General features: G+C 39.6%; 1 protein-coding gene and 1 long non-coding RNA gene across 4 annotated transcripts in view; one reads left to right on the top strand and one right to left on the bottom strand.

Moving 5' to 3' along the window:
- Positions 1 to 19,284, top strand: part of LOC106579432 (cadherin-23) — a 706,260-nt gene that overhangs the window by 93,505 nt on the left and 593,471 nt on the right. The window lies entirely within an intron of this gene.
- On the bottom strand, positions 10,151 to 12,548 carry LOC106579435 (uncharacterized). The gene is made up of 3 exons (XR_001322653.2): positions 12,366 to 12,548; positions 11,799 to 11,918; positions 10,151 to 11,680 (listed from the first exon to the last, which is right to left on the bottom strand). It is a non-coding gene; the product is annotated as an uncharacterized lncRNA (long non-coding RNA).

A 19,284-nucleotide genomic window follows, 5' to 3' on the forward strand; every position in this document is an offset into this window, starting at 1 on the left:
GGTGTATTGATACACCATCCAAAGTGTAATTAGTAACTTCACTATGCTCTTTTTTTTACCCATCTGCCAATAGGTGTCCTTCTTTGTGAGCCATTGGAAAATCTCCCTGGTCTTTGTGGTTGAATCTCACTGCTCGACTGAGGGACCTTACAATTATCTGTATGTGTTGGGTACAGAGATGAGGTAGTCATTCAAAAATCATGTTAAACACTGTTATTGCACACAGGTGGTGGTCAGTGCCTTTTCAGATGAGGGAGGACCATTTTTTTCATGAGCATGGCCTTATTGGATGACTGTCATTCATATTCCATTCACCCAGGTAAATGTAACAGTGATAGGTTTAGGCTACTACATGATACTAGAATTTTCCCTATTCCCATCATGAGGTTTCTACAACCTTGCCTATGAATGAAAGTTTACAACGTATGTGCACACAGGTCGAGAGACAAATTTGATGTGACAGAGAGTGACACATGGACAGACAGTGACATTCAATACCGCCTTGCACACTCTTGCCTGCATCTAGCTGACATTGGGTGTAATCATTAGTCCAACAGTTGCAAATGAGAGTTTCTATTGGACAAATTTAGATATGTTTATCCCCGTTTTGTTTGCTTCTGTTTAAGAAACTTTTATTCAGCAGAATCGGTGGACTGAATACACGCATAAACACAGTCCACAGTTTCCTAGCACTTCAATGCACAACACATCAGCTGTATGTGACCAGGCGAAAAAACCTTTCCAAGCCAAACCATGTCATAACCGCTACACACAGACTACATCATTGTCACCATATTAGCTAAAGTAACGTCATAGTCAGCATAGCTAATAGAACTAACGCGTTAGTAAACCCGCTACACTTACAGTGTACTGGCGGGCCCCTGTGGCAATAAATTAGTCAAACCAAAAGCTTACCTTGACTTGGAAGAGTTCCAGTGTTGTGTTGGATGGTCATAGCCAGCTAGCTAACATAGCATCACTCTGTTTGAGCAAATGCAGCTAGCTAAACTAACGAGCTACATTTGCTAGCTAAGTAAGTGAAACTGAAAGTGAAAAACATCTCCGTCTCTATATTTCTCTCTTGCTTCTCCTTCATTTAGGAAGAAATTAATTTGTTTAACTATTTTCCTTCTCTCTCTTTGAGTCAACTACTCACCCCATGTTATGCACTGCAGTGCCAGCTAGCTGTAGCTTATGCTTTCAGCTTATGCTTTCAGTTAATTCTCTGATCCTTTGATTGGGTGGACAACATGTCAGTTAATGCAGCAAGAGCTCTGATAGGTTGGAGGACGTCCTCCGGAAGTTGTCATAATTACTGTGTAAGTCTATGTTAGGGGTGAGAACCAAGAGCCTCCTAGGTTTTGTATTGAAGTCAATGTACTCAGAGGAGGACGGAAGCTAGCTGTCCTCTGGCTACACCATGGCGCTACCCTACTGAGTGCTTTTGAGGCTACTGTAGACATTTGCATGATAGTTGCTTTAATCAATTATTTTGTGACGTGGTTATATTTAGCATAGTTTTATCTAAAAAGGATAACTTTTTAAATGTTTTAAAATGTACATTTTTATGAAATTCACTGAGGAGGATGGTCCTCCCCTTCCTCCTCTGAGGAGCCACCACTGAGTCCATGCAATTTATTATCTGATTTGTTAAGCAAGTTTTTACTCCTGAACGTTTTTAGACTTGCCATTACAAAGGGGTTGAATACTTATTGACTCAAGACATTTCAGCTTTTCATTTTTTGACATTATGCCAGTGACACAAAATCTGAATTGAATCCATTTTAAATTGAGCTGAAATAAAAGATCCAAGAAATGTTCCATACGCACAAAAGGCTTATTTCTCTAAAATGTTGTGCACAAATTTATTTACATCCCTGTTAGTGAACATTTGTCCTTTGCCAAGATAATCCATCCACTTTACAGGTGTGGCAAAACAAGAGGCTGATTAAACAGCATGACCATGACACAGGTGCACATTGTGTTAAGGACAATGCCAGGCCACTCTACAATGTGCAGTTTTGACACACAACACAATGTGAAAGATGTCTGAAGTTTTGAGGGAATATGCAATTGGCCTGCAACTGTTAACTTGGTCAGGCCCAGAAGCTGGTGTGGACAAAATTGCAACAATGTATAAAATAGAGGTCGACTGATTAATTGGAATGGCCGATTAATTAGGGCCGATTTCAAGTTTTCATAACAATCGGAAATCGGTATTTTTGGACGCCGATTTGGCAGATTAAAAAAAATATATACATATATATTTTTATTTATTTTTTAGACCTTTGTTTAACTAGGCAAATCAGTTAAGAACACATTCTTATTTTCAATGACGGCCTAGGAACGGTGGGTTAACTGCCTTGTTCAGGGGCAGAACGACAGATTTTTACCTTGTCAGCTCAGGGATTCAATCTTGCAACCTTACGGTTAACTAGTCCAACGCTCTAACCACCTGCTTTACATTGCACTCCACAAGGTTACGCGAATGCAGTAAGAAGCTAAGGTAAGTTGCTAGCTAGCATTAAACTTATCTTATAAAAAACAATCAATCATAATCACTAGTTAACTCCACATGGTTGATTATATTACTAGTTTATCTAGCCTGTCCTGCGTTGCATATAATCGCTTAGGTACACGTTACTCCAACCATAAACATCAATGCCTTTCTTAAAATCAATACACAAGTATATATTTTTAAACCTGCATATTTAGTTAATATTGCCTGCTAACATGAATTTCTTTTAACTAGGGAAAGTGTGTCACTTCTCTTGCAAACAGAGTCAGGGTATATGCAGCAGTTTGGGCCGCCTGTGAAGACTATTTCTTCCTAACAAATACAGCCGACTTCGCCAAACGGGGGATGATTTAACAAAAGCGCATTTGCAAAAAAAGCACAATCGTTGCACGACTGTACCCAACCATAAACATCAATGCCTTTCTTAAAATCAATACACAGAAGTATATATTTTTAAACCTGCATATTTAGCTAAAAGAAATCCAGGTTAGCAGGCAATATTAACCAGGTGAAATTGTGTCATTTTGCGTTCATTGCACGCAGAGTCAGAATTTTACGTAATTATGACATAACATTGAAGATTGTGCAATTTAACAGGAATAACATTTTGTTTTCGAGATGATAGTTTCCGGATTCGACCATATTAATGACCTAAGGCTCGTATTTCTGTGTGTTATTATGTTATAATTAAGTCTATGATTTGATAGAGCAGTCTGACTGAGCGGTGGTAGGCAGCAGCAGGCTCGTAAGCATTCATTCAAAATAGCACTTTCGTGCGTTTTGCAAGCAGCTCTTCGCAATGCTTGAAGCATTGCGCTGTTTATGACTTCAAGCCTGTCAACTCCCGAGATTAGGCTGGTGTAACCCATGTGAAATGGCTAGCTAGTTAGCGGGGTGCGCACTAATAGCGTTTCAAACGTCACTCGCTCTGAGACTTGGAGTAGTTGTTTCCCCTTCCTCTACGTGGGTAACGCTGCTTCGAGGGTGGCTGTTGTCGATGTGTTCCTGGTTCAAGCCCAGGTAGGAGCGAGGAGAGGGACGGAAGCTATACTGTTACACTGGCAAGACTAAAGTGCCTATAAGAACATCCAATAGTCAAAGGTATATGAAATACAAATCGTATAGAGAGAAATAGTCTTATAATTCCTATAATATCTACAACCTAAATCATCTTACCTGGGAATATTGAAGACTCATGTTAAAAGGAACCAGCAGCTTTCATATGTTCTCATGTTCTGAGCAAGGAACTTAAACATTAGCTTTTTTACATGGCACATATTGCACTTTTACTTTCTTCTTCAACACTTTGTTTTTGCGTTATTTAAACCAAATTGAACATGTTTCATTATTTATTTGAGGCTAAATTGATTTTATTGATGTATTAAGTTAAAATAAGTGTTCATTCAGTATTGTTGTAATTGTCATTATTACAAATAAATAATAATACAAAAAATATCTGCAGATTAATCGGTATCGGTTTTGGCCCCCCAATAATCGGTACCGGTATCGGCGTTGAAAAATCATAATCGGTCGATTTCTAGTATAAAATATTCTGTTGGCTATTTGCGCAAGGGATAAGAAATAATCAGGTAGGCCTATTTTATGACATTATCAACCTGATCAGAGCATGACATTTTTTCCCCTTTCATGCTGAGTTGTTATCAAAAGGGAGACAACAGGAAAGATTTTTTAAATAGGCTACGTTGAGGAACTTGTTGTTCCTCAACATTGTCATTCTCAATGGATGTTAAAACAGACTGTTTACTTACTGTTTGAGGCGAAGAAAACATTACTTTGAGAAGCTGGTGATGGTGACTTAAGACAATCAGAAATAGTATCAGATCCCCTTTCATAAGCCTACATATGCTTGCAGGCCAGGTAGTCTAGGCCTACTTCTATGCGTAATCAGGTGCATGTCCTTACTCAATATTGACTGGAGCGCTCCATCATTAACCAAAACTTTTTTCTCACAAGTGTAGACTATGGTTGTGCGCACTGCAAACAATGTTTCCATTCCTACAATGACAACAATAAGACTGTAATACTAATATATTGAATGCATTAACAGAAATTAGCGTAACCAAATAAACATTGTAGATTAGAACTCAATACGAAGGAGATATGTCGAGCTGCATGAGGCAAATGGCTGTCACACTAGATACTGACTGGTTTTCTGATCCACGCCCCTATTTTTTTGTGACCAACAGATGCATATCTGTATTCCCAGTCATCTGAAATCCATAGATTAGGGTCTAATTAATTCATTTTCAATTGACGGATTTCCTTATATGAACTGTAACTCAGTAAAATCTTTGAAATTGTTGCATGTTGCTTTCATATTTTTGTTCAGTATATATTGGATTCAGTTGCTTTATATACTGTAAATATTTGTACATTAATATATATTTTTTTATTTTGCCCAAGTGTGTCTACAAACACAAAGAAATAAAGGCTACGGAGATGACTCAGTAAATGCAGATTGGTCTCTACTATGTCCGTCATTCACCATAGTATGCGTGTTATCTCCCTCTCCCATCTCTCCCCGACATCCTTTATTTATCACTCCATTTCTCCTCTCCTCCTCTCCCTCTCCTTTGTGTGGATCTTTCGTTAAGCCTGTTTACTGAGGGTAAATTGCCTGGCAGTTTGTGTGATGAATACAGTTCTCTGTTCTGACCCTTTCTATAGTTTAGAATTTCATTGCTCCATAATCACACTCAGAGAAGAGCTCTGGTAGCTTTGGAGAGGAGAGAGGGTGAGGGAGGGAGAGAGAGAGAGATATAGAGGGTGAGGGAGAGAGGCGGAGGTTGGAGAGAGAGGTGGAGGGGGACAATCATTTTCAGGTTTTGACATAGATTTTCAAGCAGATTTAAGTCAAACCTGTAACTACGCCACTCAGGAACATTCACTGTCTTCTTGGTAAGCAACTCCAGTGACCATTTGGCCCTGTGCTTTAGATTATTGTCCTGCTGAAAGGTAATTTTTGTCTCCCAGTGTCTGGTGGAAAGCAGACTGAACTAGGTTTTTCTGTAGGATTTTGCCTGTTCTTAGCTCCATTCCGTTTATGTTTTATCCTGAAAAGCTCCCCAGTCCTTAACGATTACAAGCATACCCATTACCCATCTACCAATAGATCCCTTCTTTGCGAAGCATTGGAAAACCTCCCTGGTCTTTGGTTTGAAATTCAATGCTCGACTGAGGGACCTTACAGATAATTGTACGTATGGGGTACAGCGATTAGGTAGTCATTCAAAAATCATATTTAACACTTTTATTGCAAACAGAGTGAGCCCATGCAACTTATTATGTGATGCGTTAAGCACATTTTTACTCCTGAACTTATATAGGCGTGCCATAATAAAGGGGTAAAATACATGTTGACTAAAGACATTTCAGCTTTTCATTTTTTATTAATTTGTGAAAACATAATTCCACTTCGACATTATGGGGTTTTGTTTGTAGGCCAGTGACAAAAAATCTGAATACTTTTTGAAGGCACTGTAACTTTTATAAAATAACAGAGGGGTTTGTTCATTATAATTTCATACTAATTGTATTATTTAAAAGTGGTACATGAATTGTATCAGGGTTTATTGATCCCCTCACCACTCTCTGAAAGTCACCCTCTGAGTTTCGTCAGCAACATGTAACAACGGAGGACCCTCTGAGCTAGTTGGTAGGGGCGAGGGTGTGGTTTGGGATACATCGGCAGTTTGTTATGAGTTGAGGGCATGACAGGCTGAAGGGTAGGAGGACCTCACTACACTAGGGTCTGTGTTTTTACCACACACAAACTCAAAGAAATTTGTCTCATTAGTTTTTGAAGAATTTGTCTAATTAGTTGAACTGCTTAATGTACTGGCCGAGCATACTAATCACTCCGAATGACAAAAATATGCATAAAGAGCATATTTAAAATAATTATAAATGTATTCCCTGTAAGCCTTCTTGAGGTTTAGTTAGGCCTACTGAGTTTGTGCACAGAGAGTGAGAAATGTGTATGATTATAGTATTGCACTTTACTGTACATTACCTTAATGTCATGAAAGCTGAATGTTTATGGGTAGGCTACATTGTGTGCATCTTTTTATCTGTATCTAAAGAGCCATACTATTTGAAATCCTTCTTTCTTTTGGGTGGCAGGTAGCCTAGTGGTTAGAGCGTTAGGCCAGTAACTGAAAGGTTGCTCAATCGAATCCCCGAGCTGACAAGGTAAAAATCTGATGTTCTACCCCTGAACAAGGCAGTTAACCCACTGTTCCCTGGTAGGCCGTCATTGTGAATAAGATTTTGTTCTTAACTGACTTGCCTTGTTAAATAAAGGTTAAATACATTTAATGTGCGGTATACAGTATTTAGCTTACTTAGCTTACTTACAACAACTGTGTGCTTATATTTTTCTATGGGTGGCCCCAGCGGGATTCAAACCCACGACCCTAGCATTGCAAGTGCCATGCTCTACTTACTAAGCCGCACAGGACCAAAGGATTCAATAGATTTACCGACTTTGAGAAGGGACTCTGCATTACTTGATCCTTGACGATCAGATATCCGCAATAGGTCTGATTGGTCTGTTTAAGGTACCATGCAGTTCGCTGTGTCCTGGTGATGCAACAGTGTGGGGCACGCGTTGGGCCAGGTGAGGACGGGGTGACTGGGTGTCAGCCGACACCCTGTCCCGTGGCCCTGTGATGGCCTGACACACACACACACTAGACACAAACACAACAGGCACGGGCAGATCATGTTCTTCAGACGTCTTCATGATCAGACGTGTGTGTGTGAGTGGCGTACAGGAGCATTGTTTTCCTTTGTGTATGGCCCCTACCTACCCCTCCATCCCTACCCACCATTTCCTCACTGTCCTCCCCCCTCTCCCTTCTCCTCCTGGGCAGAGGATCAGTAACTGGGCTGCATCCACCATCGGGGCCCTGCTGCCTCTAGTCCTGGCCCTAGCCAGCCCCAGCCAGATGGGGCCCATTTGTATTTATGAAGGAACATCCTTCACTACATGGATATTTGATCTGAGGCTGAAGCGTCGTCTCTTCTTTCCTTCACCGGAGGGGGTCTGGTCTAGACATCGAAGATGTTTCACACGTACAGTGCAGTGGTAGTGTTCACAGGTTGTCATGGTGTTTGGGAATACACTTTAGAGGCATGGTGTCTGAAAATAAAAAACTGAAGTCTAGGTTGTTTGTCAAACACCAGGTTGTTTTAGTATAAATATTCTCCTGAAGAGTTTCTTATTTCAGGGACATTGCATGTTCTTGTCCCCAATTAATCAGTGCTCACAGAGTGACTTAAATCACAGCCTTGTGATTTTCATGACACAGAGGTTTTAAATGTATCTTCTCACACAGATATGTTGTGTGTCTGTGTACTGTGTGTGCATGTCTCTGTGAGTGTGTGTGTGTGTGTGTGTGTGTGTGTGAATGTATGTGTGTTTGCGTGTGTGGGGGGCACAAGTGCAGGGGGATAATGTGCTTACCTGGGGGCTCCACCTCTATTTTAAGTAGTTTAATTATGTTCATTGTGGCAGGAAATGCAATGTGTAATTAGGGAGAGTGCAGTCTTTGATTAAGCACTCTCATCTTTTAATCCACGTTGCCCTGATCTGGTAGATTAACCTTTCTGCTGGGTAATTACGTGTGTATGTGCAAGCACGCGTGCGTGCACAGAGCAGAACACAACATTTGTTTAGAAAATGCTACTTTCTTACTCTGCTCTGGCGATTCTTGCTGTATGTCTCATGGTTTATGCCCAGTGAGTGTGAGATATCAGCTTTTAGTTTAGTAGAAAACATGGATTTATACACCTAATATAAGCCTAACTCTAACCCCATTTAAGAACACAAGATCATTAACTATGGTAAAGAATTAAGTGGTGTGGAGAAGGTAATCTCTCCCCATATCAATTACAATTATGCTAAAGTTGAAGTCGGAAGTTTACATACACCTTAGCCAACTACATTTAAACTCAGTTTTTCACAATTCCTGACATTTAATCCTAGTAAAAATTCCGTTTTAGGTCAGTTAGGATCACCACTTTATTTTAAGAATGTGAAATGTCAGAATAATAGTAGTGAGAATGATTAATTTCAGCTTTTATTTCTTTCATCACATTCCCAGTGGGTCAGAAGTTTACATACAGTCAATTAGTATTTGGTAGCATTATCTTTAAATTGTTTAACTTGGGTCAAACATTTCAGGTATCCTTCTATAAGCTTCCCACAATAAGTTGGGTGAATTTTGGCCCATTCCTCCTGACCGAGCTGATGTAACTGAGTCAGGTTTGTAGGTCTCCTTGCTAGCACACAGTTTTTCAGTTCTGCACACACATTTTCTATAGGATTGAGGTCAGGGCTTTTTGATGGCCACTCCAATACCTTGACTTTGTTGTTCTTAAGCCATTTTGCCCCAACTTTGGAAGTATGCTTGTGGTCATTGTCCATTTGGAAGACCCATTTGCGACCAAGCTTTAACTTCCTGACTTATGTCTTGAGATGTTGCTTCAATATATCCACATCATTTATCTGCCTCATGATGCCATCTATTTTGTGAAGTGCACCAGTCCCTCCTGCAGCAAAGCACCCCAACAACATGATGCTGCTACCCCTGTGCTTCACGGTTGGGATGGTGTTCTTCGGCTTGCAAGCCTCCCCCTTTTTCCTACAAACATAACGATGGTCATTATGGCCAAACAGTTCTATTTTTGTTTCATCAGACCAGAGCATATTTCTCCAAAAAGTATGATCTTTGTCCCCATGTGCAGTTGCAAACCGTAGTCTGGCTTTTTTATTGCGGGTTTTGGAGTAGTGGCTTCTTCCTTGCTGAGCGGCCTTTCAGGTTATGTCGATATAGGACTCGTTTTACTGTGTATATGGATACCTTTGTACCGGTTTCCTCCAGCATCTTCACAAGGTCCTTTGCTGTTGTCCTGGGATCGATTTGCACTTTTCGCACCAAAGTACGTTCATCTCTAGGAGACAGAACACGTCTCCTTCCTCAGCAGTTTGACGGCTGCGTGGTCCCATGGTGTTTATACTTGCATACTATTGTTTGTACAGATGAACGGGGTACCTTCAGGTGTTTGGAAATTGCTCCCAAGGATGAACCAAACTTGTGGAGGTCTACAATTTTTCTTCTGAGGTCTTGGCTGATTTCTTTTGATTTTCCCATGATGTCAAGCAGAGGCACTGAGTTTGAAGGTAGGTCTTGGAATACATCCACAGGTACACCTCCAATTGACTCAAATTATGTCAATTAGCCTATCAGAATCTTCTAAAGCCATGACATCATTTTCTAGAATTTTCCAAGCTGTTTAAAGGCACAGTCAACTTAGTGTATGTAAACTTCTGACCAACTGGAATTGTGATACAGTGAAATAATCTGTCTATAAACAATTGATGGGAAAATTACTTGTGTCATGCACAAAGTAGATGTCCTAACTGACTTGCCAAAACGATAGTTTTTAACAAGAAATTTGTGGAGTGGTTGAAAAACGAGTTTTTGACTCCAACCTAAGTGTATGTAAACTTCCGACTTCAACTGCACATATTGTTATTTCATCCCTTTAAATGTGTGTGTATTAGGTAGCTGTTGTGGAATGTAAATTTCAGACTTCAACTGTATGTTCATGGATCATTTGCACAGTATTTATGATGACAAAAACAAAAACTATCAAAACTCAATATCTTCCATATGAAAAGCTGCGAAAAGTAATGTATGTAATTAAAAATCAAATAGCAAATCCCAAAGAGAAAATAAAGGAGGATGTACATGAACAGAAATGGTTACATAATCCTGTATACAGTAAAATATTAATCAACATGTATAATGATCACTTCAAGGAAAGTAGTCAAATGGAAAACATCACAGCTAGGTCAGTATGATACAGTTGTGCTGCAGATGCTTTTGTTGAGGTTATGTTTTTCTTGTACCAGGTGTACAGTGGTTCATCCTTTAAAATTTGCAGCGTACTGCAGCACAATTTGTTTAATCAGGTGTGATATTTAATTCTATAGACAAAATACTCACCAAAAATGATTATATTTAAGCTAAAGGAGACTCTACATTAACAAGTCTCAAAGGTGAAGTGTCTACGCAATGAAAACTGCAAAGGACTACACCGACATGCCAGAACTTCAGAGAGCAGTGTTGAGAAGACTCGGCTCTCAATTAGGGCAACCGAGGAGAATGATCCTGAGATCAGATTACCCAAGACTCCTTGAAGTGCCACCACCAACAACTGCTGAGCTGCTACAACTTCGAGGAGACATCACCACGCAACACAGGGTGCAGTAAGCACACCTTTGAACTGGAAATGACTGGAGCTTTCCATGTTGTCTGACTTGGTGGTTCCTGGAAAGTGTTAAAACCTACAGAGTACTCAATTGTTGTGGAAAGAGGTGGGCTTACAACCAAACATATAAATCATATACTGTAAATAAGGGAAGTTTGTGTGGGCAACAATAAACTTATGTGAGAAACAATATGTGTGCATTTTTTGTCTAGCCATGTAGTCATCATTATTATACTTTCAAAATGTTTTTAGAATGATTTACTAAACTGTTCTCTTTTCCTGGATCTCTACGGTTTACACTACAAATTATCAGACCTACAGGTGGGTAGATATGCAGAAAGATGGATAGAGTACCCTGGTGTAAATACAGTACAAAACAAGTTGGTCCAATTACACAGATTAGGTCAAATAGTGTTATTAGGGAGATAAACAAGAATACAAGTAAGCCTCTGTAACCTTCCTCAAAATAACAAAAGCACAGTGTAAGGGAAACATTCTGATAAACTTCTGAAGGAAAAATGCTAAAAAAAAAAAAATACTTACAAAGATATAACCAAATGGAGTATTTTTCCTAATTGGGATCCAAATGAAAAATAAAGTCCAGTGTAGCTGTGGAAAGTTAACCTGTTATGTAAACATACTTGGTAAATGTAATATTGCATGGCTGAAATGGAAACTGTTTGTGTGTTGTAAGGTGCAGGAGTCAACCTGAAAGTTATGCAGGTGCACCAGCGAGGTTGTCCAGAGACCGTGGGCTAGCTCTCGGTACCCCATGTTATCAAAAATCACTCCAAAACGAAGGGAAGCAGCCAGCTCCAGCACCTCTCCCCTTTCTTTAAAACACAGCTCTTGAAATTTAGCCTGTAATGATAAGAAAAAAAGCAACATGAAATTACAAAATGCAGCCAAATGTTGTGTGATATGATTATAATGTTGTGAAACGGGTAAACAGTACCACGGGTGGAAGAATTTTACTAACCTTCATCCCAGCTAGCCTCTCTTTCAGTCAGGCAGCCTTTTCAAGGTCTTGTCTGTCCAATTCATTCTGCAGCCCTGCCTGTGCCCCTTGGATGGTCTGCAGCTTTTCAAAACTGGAATCCTACAGAAAAAATATGTACACAACACTTATGTTGTAATGTTCACTACATGGTCTTATGTGTAACCAATAAGAATTTTCATGCAGAAGAGTCGAGTAGAACATCTTCATAGCCATAGCTCGAGAATCATGGGTCCATCCCAGTAATGCTATTAGCTAGCTAGTATAGCTAGGAGTCAGAAGGGCAAATTATTTAATAAATGCCAAAGCCAAGGTTATTTTCCTTGAATGCAGAGCTATGATAGTCAAAATGCATTCTTTTAAACTGTTTTTTTTCCCCGGAAGTGTGAAAATGAATGTACTTAAGCTATCGTCATATTGCTATCTTATACAAGGCAGTGAAATTCACTGCTAGCAAAGTTAGTTAGCAAGCTACCTTGACATTACTAACGTTAGCTACCATTCTGGCTGACAACGTGAATATTATAACATGTATAACAAATGTTGGACCTGTTCTGAAGACATTGTTGCTCAAATGGAATCCAGCTATCTTCAATCTTGTCCATAACTGTTATCGCATTGGCATCCAGAGTTGGGTTGTCACTCTTTACCACAGCCACAAAGTCAAAATTGGCCTCACTGGGTTTCCGCTAGATAACATAGCCATCAATTCTCAGAGTGGATATTGATGCTATGTCGTCCCAGCGGCAACAACCATAACATCGTGTGGTTATTTGGTAAAAAGCCAATTTGACCTTTGCTCAGTACATTGCTTTGTATTTGTATTTATTATGGATCCCCCATTAGCTGCTGCTTTGGCAGCAGCCACTCTTCCTGGGGTCCAGCAAAATTAAGGCAGTTTATAACATTTTTAAACATTACAATACATTCACAGATTTCACAACACACTGTGTTTGACAGAGGAACTGTACGAATGTACTGTTAATGATAATGCTGAGGATTTCCCCAAGGTTGCTTTTGACACATATTCCATGGTAGTTATTGGGGTCACATTTGTCTCCACTTTTGCAGATTGGGGTGATCAGTCCTTGGTTCCAAATATTGGGGAAGATGCCAGAGTTGAGGATGATGTTAAAGAGTTTAAGTATAGCCAATTGGAATTTGTGGTCTGTATATTTTATCATTTCATTTAGGATACCATCAACACCACAGGCTTTCTTGGTTTGGAGGATGTGTAATTTGTCCTGAAGTTCATTCAATGTAATTGGAGAATACAGTAGGTTCTGGTAGTCTTTAATATTTTTTACAATTTTATTTTATTGTTATTTTACCAGGTAAGTTGACTGAGAACACATTCTCAATCACAGCAACAACCTGGGGAATAGTTACAGGGCAGAGGAGGGGGATGAATGAGCCAATTGTAAGTTGGGGATGATTAGGTGACTGTGATGGTATGAGGGACAGCTTGGGAATTTAGCCAGGACACCGGGGTTAACGCCCCTACTCTTACGATAAGTGCCATGGGATCTTTAGTGACCACAGAGAGTCAGGACACCCATTTAACGTCCCATCTGAAAGACAGCACCCTACACAGTTGATTCTAGTCATGTACATGTTTTTGCTGTTTGTTTTTTGTTATAGAGCCAAAAGGATTGGAGAAGTGGTTTTATCAATACATCTTTTTGATAGATACCTCTTCATGTTGTTTGTTTGTTTAGTGTGTTTCAATTTGCCCAGAAGTGGTTAGATTCTATGGATTCTTCAATTACATTGAGCTGATTTCTGACGTGCTGTTTCTAATTTTCCGCAATGTAATATGCGGAAATATGGCCATGCTCACAACCGGCTTAATTAAACTGCAGCTTTAGAAACCAAATGACAAAATGTTTAGACAAATATGGAGAACCACTGAAACAATACAGAAATTGTTTGTGGTTCTCCATATTTGTCTAAACATTTTTAACCTTTATTTAACTAGGCATGTCAGTTAAGAACAAATTCTTATTTACAATGAAGGTCTACACCGACCAAATCCGGACGACGCTGTGCCAATTGTGCGCCGACCTATGGGACTCCCAATCACGGCCGGTTGTGAGCATGGCCATATTTCTATTACAGCATGTTCGATGATTGTCATTCATATTCCATTCACCCAGCTCAATGTAACATCGATAGGTTTAGGGTACTACATGATTCTCAAATTTTCCCTATACCCATCATGAGGTTGCTACCTAGCCTATGAATGAAAGTTTACAATGTTGGTGCACACAGGTTTGAGAGAAAAATGTGATAACTGACAGTAACACATGGACAGATAGTGAGACATTCAATACCACCTCGCATTCTCTTGCCTGCATCTAGCTTATCTAAGGTGTTAACATTAGTCCAACAGTTGCAGACAAGAGTTTCTATTGGACAAATACTGGTATTTTTATTCCTGTTTCATTGCTTCCGTTTAAGACATTGTTTCAACAGAATCGTCTGAATGAATACACCCCTTAACCTGTTATGGCTAGGGGGCAGTATTTTCACGGCTGGATAAAAAACGTACCCGATTTAATCTGGTTACTACTCCTGCCCAGTAACTAGAATATGCATATAATTATTGGCTTTGGATAGAAAACACTCCAAAGTTTCTAAAACTGTTTGAATGGTGTCTGTGAGTATAACAGAACTCAAATGGCAGGTCAAAACCTGAGATTCCTTTACAGGAAGTGGCCTGTCTGACCATTTCTTGAACTTCTTTGCCATCTCTATCTTTTACAAAGGATCTCTGCTCTAACGTGACACTTCCTACGTCTTCCATGAGCGCTCAGAGCCCGGGAAAAACCTGAATGTCGTCATCCCAGCCCCAGGCTGAAACACATTATCGCCTTTGTCAAGTGGCCGATCAAGGGACTGTGGGCTTAGGCGTGTGCCCTGGCCGCCCCCGTCTTTGTGATTTTTCCTCTGTTTGCCGAAAAGGAGATTCCCGGTCGGAATATTATCGCTTTTTTACGAGATAAATTGCATAAAAATTGATTTTAAACAGCGGTTGACATGCTTCGAAGTACGGTAATGGAATATTTAGAAATGTTTTGTCACGAATTGCGCCATGCGCACGACCCTGATTTACCATTTCGGATAGTTTCTGGAACGCACGAACAAAACACCGCTATTCGGATATAACGATGGATTATTTGGGACCAAACCAACATTTGTTATTGAAGTAGCAGTCCTGGGAGTGCATTCTGACGAAGACAACAAAGGTAATAACATTTTTTTATAGTAAATCTGATTTTGGTGAAGGCTAAACTTGCCGGGTGTCTAAATAGCTAGCCCGTGATGGCTGGGCTATGTACTTAGAATATTGCAAAATGTGCTTTCACCAAAAAGCTATTTTAAAATCGGACATATCGAGTGCATAGAGGAGTTCTGTATCTATAATTCTTAAAATAATTGTTATGCTTTTTGTGAACGTTTATCGTGAGTAATTTAGTAAATTGTTAGTAAATTCCCCGGAAGTTTGCGGGGGGTATGCTAGTTCTGAACATCACATGCTAATGTAAAAAGCTGTTTTTTGATATAAATATGAACTTGATTTAACAAAACATGCATGTATTGTATAACATAATGTCCTAGGTGTGTCATCTGATGAAGATCATCAAAGGTTAGTGCTGCATTTAGCTGTCTTCTGGGTTTTTGTGACATTATATGCTAGCTTGAAAAATGGGTGTCTGATTATTTCTGGCTGGGTACTCTGCTGACATAATCTAATGTTTTTCTTTCGCTGTAAAGCCTTTTTGAAATCGGACAGTGTGGTTAGATTAACGAGAGTCTTGTCTTTAAAATGCTGTGAAATAGTCATATGTTTGAAATATTGAAGTTTTTGTATTTTTGAGGAATTAGTCATTCGCGCCACGCCTATCATTGGATATTGGAGCAGGTGTTCCGCTAGCGGAACGTCTAAATGTAAGTTAACACGCATAAACACAGTTTACTTTAATTACACATTCATTGTATTCCTTCTCACCTCTATGCACTCTCCTCCTCTCACCTTTTCCCTTTGTTTGTGGACTTCAATGAACAACACATCAGCTGAATGTGACCAGGCGGAAAAACCTTTCCAAGCCAAACCATGTCATAACTGCTACACACAGACTACATTGCGTTGTCCCCATATTAGCTAAAGTAACGTCCTAGTCAACATAGCTAATAGAACTAATGTGTTAGTAAACCCGCTACAATCATGCAGTAACATTACAGTGTATAGTCAGTTAGCAGTTACACCGGCAGGTCCCGTTGGCAATAAATTAATAAAACCAAAAGCTTACCTTGACTTGGAAGAGTTCCAGTGTTGTGTTGGATGGTCATAGCCAGCTAGCTAACATAGCATCCCTCTGTTTGAGCCAGGTGTTTGAGTAACTAAACTAGCCAGCTGCATTTGCTAGCTAAGTAAGTGAAACTGAAAAGAAAATTACAATCTCTCTCTCTCTCTCGCTTCTTCCTAATAATTTGTGAAGACATTCATTTGTTGAAAACTGTTCACTATTGTCTTTCTCTTTCTTTGAGTCAACTCCTCACCACACGTTATGCACTGCAGTGCTAGCTAGCTTTAGCTTATGCTTTCAGTACTAGATTAATTATCTGATCCTTTGATTGGGTGGACAACATGTCAGTTCATGCTGCAAGAGCTCTGATCGGTTGAAGGACGTCCTGGAAGTTATCATAATTACTGTGTAAGTCTATGTTATGGGTGAGAACCAAGAGCCTCCTATGTTTTGTATTGAAGTCAATGTACCAAGAGGAGGACGGAAGCTAGCTGTCCTCCGGCTACACGATGGTGCTACCCTACAGAGTGCTGTTGAGGCTACTGTAGACCATTGCAAAACAGTGTGTTTTAATAAATTATTTGGCGACGTGAATATATTCAGTATAGTTTTATCTAAAAAATCAAACTTTGTCAGTGTTTTACAGTTTTTATTTTTATGAAATTCACTGAGGAGGATGGTCCTCCCCTTCCTCCTCTGAAGAGCTTCCACTGCCTTATACCTACTGTAAAATATGGTGGTGGATATTTGATGTTTTGAGTCTTTTTTGCTTCCACTGGGCCCTTGTTAGGGTCAACGGAATCATGAACTTTACCTAGTACCAGGACAATAACCACAAGCACACATAAAATATGCATTTTGCAATGGCCATCTCAGTCTCCGGACATGAACCCCATTGAAACAAAATTAACATTTTGCAATGGCCATCTGTCTCTGGAATTGATTTCATAAAGTCTTTCTTTTTTGCTCATCTTTATCAAGGGTGCCAGTCAAATTGGACCTGACTGTACATCTAAAGATATTTAATCTTTCAAAATGTTAAATAAATTATAACTGCTCTTTGACCTTTGATCCTTGACAATAATAATACTCTTATTTTTCCATTTCTGTTTAACATGAGGAAGACTCATTTTCTCTGTAACTAACATCCTATTCTATATACAAATTTTTTTTTTTTCGTCTTGTGATTTTTTTGTATTCTATTATTTGACTTAGTATTATTACTATATTTTTTTTAAATTATTGTTTAACTCTGTTTAACTTCTTTGACCTGCTTTTTTGTGTCACGTCCTGACCAGTAAAGGGCTTATTTGTTGTTGTAGTTTGGTCAGGACGTGGCAGGGGGTATTTGTTTAGAGTGTTTAGGGGTTTGTTATATTATGTGTTTATGTAGAAGGGGTATTTGTTAAGAGTGTTTCAGGTTTTTTGGGCTATGTGTTTTGTAGAGGGGTGTTGGTTTAGAGTGTACCGGGGTTTTAGGTTTAGGTTCTAGGTTAGTGTATTCTATGTTAGTTCTAGGTTGTTTACGTCTATGTTCAGTTTATTGATTTGACCTTCAATTGGAGGCAGCTGTTGCTTGTTGCCTCTGATTGAAGGTCCTATGTATAGGGGTTGTTTTGTATGGGGTATTGTGGGTAGTTGTAGTTGCATAGCTTTGTGTTTAGCCTGCATCCTGTTCGTTCGTACGTTTTTGTGTTCAATAAAGTAAATATGAGCACTCAACCCGCTGCGCCTTGGTCCAATACCTACGAAAGACGTGACATTTTGGAGCTCGGAGCATGAGCATTCACTGTTCCCTGCAATTACATCTGCGACCCTCTGCAAGTGACTAATACATTTTGTTCATACAATTTTATGAACAAAATTATCCTATTTACACTTTGTAGTCAATTTTGACACTAGAATACAGTAAATGTTTCTGACTCATATCGATGAACGCGAAGTTGCTTTAGAGGGGCAGTCACTCTTTAAAGAAAACTGAAACATGGATTACAGTTTCTAACATCAAGTTGTAAAATAGTGAACTACTTCTTTAAATCACATTCTCTATAAATAAAATGTCTTACGATATTGCACAAATTACTGAAGGAATTTCAACAAATGTTTGCAACTATCTTTGTGAATTGCAGTATTTCATTTATTCTAAAAATAATTGTTTAGCAACTGACCCACAGATTTCTTCTTGAAAAATCCTGTAGTAGTCTGCTGGCTTCCACTAGCTTCAAGCTTCCTTTTATTAGGCATTTTACCTCCCCTTTCAGCTATCTGCAATAGTCCTACAGGCATGATTGAAGAATAAAGCAGCTGTTAAACATGGGCTTTGCTACACAGAAAGCAGCAATTGAGTACTCCATTGTCGACACTTTAAATCAAATTAGTAGGCCTATATCAAAAGGCTTATTTTTAATAACACCATGTAAGTATCATTAGATTTTGTATCCTTCAATCTGTTTTTTTGTTGTCATATTTAGGAGCACTACCTATTGTTCCTGCAGTGAGGATTCACCATTTTAATTTAATGTTTTCATAATTTAACTGCAGTGTGTCGTACAGCAGGTCAGCCACCAGGGGGAGACTCTTCGAGGCCTGGTAACAGATGGAGTATACATCACGAGGCGATGGCTCCATCTGCTGGACGTGCCAGGTCTCGAGAGGGTGGTTGAAGAAAGGACTCCCGTGTTATTGTTGACAGTTGCAGAGGTAACAAGAGGGAGTTCAGTTTTGTGCCCGACAGGATACAGCCAGACCCGGAACCCCGAAGACGGTATCCCGGAGAGTGTCTCATGGGGGAGACCTATCCTTTTCTTTTTGATCTATTATTTAAATAAACACTCTTGAAACTGAGCTAATCCTTCTCTGTCCGTGTCTGATCTGGGTAAACGTCTTGACCAAAACCCGTGGTCTGCCACAAGTGGTGGAGAATGCGGCCATCTGATAACGTGGTCAGATCAGGGTTGACGTTTACGCAGCATCAGCATGGACGAGTTGGTAGCTCAGTTCGTTCGGGCCCAACAAGCACAACAGGCGGTTCAGGAACAAACGCTGGAGGAACAGCGATTACAAAACATTCGCCTCGTTGAGGAAATCAGGAAGCTGCAAGGAGGAGCGTCTCCTGAATCACATCCCAACAAGTTTTTACTCAAACTAACAGAAGACGA

The sequence above is a fragment of the Salmo salar genome, chromosome ssa19 (genome assembly GCF_905237065.1).
Source record: "Salmo salar chromosome ssa19, Ssal_v3.1, whole genome shotgun sequence".
In the NCBI taxonomy this organism is placed as follows: Eukaryota; Metazoa; Chordata; class Actinopteri; order Salmoniformes; family Salmonidae; genus Salmo; species Salmo salar.